The sequence below is a fragment of the Rhea pennata genome, chromosome 2, assembly GCF_028389875.1.
Source record: "Rhea pennata isolate bPtePen1 chromosome 2, bPtePen1.pri, whole genome shotgun sequence".
Taxonomy (NCBI): domain Eukaryota; kingdom Metazoa; phylum Chordata; class Aves; order Rheiformes; family Rheidae; genus Rhea; species Rhea pennata.
In genome coordinates, this window is record NC_084664.1 from 8,194,162 (window position 1) to 8,196,020 (window position 1,859).

Consider the following 1,859-nt stretch of genomic DNA (forward strand, 5'->3'; position numbering starts at 1 on the left):
GCCGCCGCGCACGCGCGCTACCTCGGCCCCCCCCGCAGTCCACCCCGCCCCGCCCCTCGGCGCCTGCGCAATGGGGCACGTAGCCAGCGCGGGGGGGGGGGGGCGCCGCGCGTGCGTGGTTCGGCCCTGGAGGAAGCGCGGCGGGGGGAGGGGACGCCTTCGCCACGTGCTGCGCGACCGCGGGTTCGAGACCCGTCTCGGGGCCACGTCGCGACTGCCCGCCCTGCGCCGTGCCGAGCTGCTGCTGCTTGGGGGCTCCCTCGGGGGCGGCCGCTGCTGGCGGGGGCAGAGGCTTTTTCCAGGGTGCCGGTCTGCTTACAGACCGGTTCTTTGGCGCTGCCGGAGCGTGGCGGGCTGCGCGGGCCCCCTTTCAGCCCCTGCGGGTGCCGGGTCCCTCTGCGCAGCGCGGGGGCCTGGTGTTCGGGGTGCGCTGCAAGGGGCCGGGTGCCTGTCGCGGGGGCCGCTGGCACGAGTCCCTCGGGAGAAAGCTGGCTTCCCAGGGGCGCAGACGAAGCAGGAGGAAACCAGGCCACCACGTTAAGAAAACGAGCGTCTGGGGTTGACGTGACTCAAAGGAGATTCATCCGCGTGGCTGCGATTAAACCGCGACGCCTGAGAAGTTAACTCCTGCCCCAGTCGCCTGTCAGTTTGGGGTTTGATTAAAAGGGGCTTGGCACGTTTTACATACGCGCCCGTGGGTGAACTGGCCTCATACGGCACGCGGTGCCTTGGCGAGGCTCTGCGGTGCTCGGTCTGGGGCCGCTCCGGTCGGGAGCGGGGCGCCGCTTCCCACTGGGAACGCGGGGTTTCAGCCCGTCCTCGGCGCCCGAGAGGGACGAGCCGGGGAAAACGCCGGAGAACCTGTTCGGAGTAGGATTAAAAATAGCAGATCCGCTCCCCGAATCCGCATATGAAAGGGTTGCAGTGGCGCTTTGGTTTTAGTGAGGTTATTGGGGGTACTGCACGGCCTTACAGCTAGAAGCAGACGCTAGTGAGGGAGTTCTTTCTTCAGAGAAACTGTGTTTGCCTGCTTAAAAAGAGTTTCAGCCAGCTGAATGGCTTTGTTTACTCTTCTAACTCTTTTTCAGCCCGAAATACGCAGCTCCCTCTCATTCAGAGCACCCTGTTGCTGCCATCTGACTTTACTGTAATGTTTTAGACTGATGCTAACAGTATGCTGACGTCCACAAGGCAGTGAGATTTAGCCTAACTCGCAGCAGTACTATTAGTGTCAATTCCCAACATCACTGCTTATTAAAGCACAGAAAGAAGATGGTTTCTTGTGGACATCTGTAGTAGCCTTTCATTTTTTCTATATATATCCGTATATGCACACGATTTATCAAGAGTATAGAAGGCGAGTGGTTCTCCAAGAAGAAAGAATTGGATGGCTGGGAGGAGACATATCACAAAATACAACTTCAGTAATACTAGTTTAATTTTACTGAAGGAGGCTTCTGCTTCAAATTTTGGGGAAAAAACAATATAAAGGCTAGAACTTCAAGAGCGGTGTGCTTGACTGTAGTTACAGTACCTTAGATGTTTAGAAGAGTTCAAAAGACTTGTTATTTATAAATGATTGGCCTTGAAGTTGACTGATGATTGAACCTAACCCAACAGTAGAGTGGACTCTTCGCAATTTATGACAAAGATGCCACTCATTGCATCCACCGCATGATTTTTTTTCATAATTATAGGTTCTTTGTTGCTATTCTCCTTTAATTAAAGCCATTGCACTAACTCCAAAAGTGACTGTTATTTGAATTCAGAGACATAAAATATACAGTACACATAAATGCCAGTTGGCTGAAACCCACTCCTAACTCATCTTTACCACTGATGGTATCCCAATAGGGAAC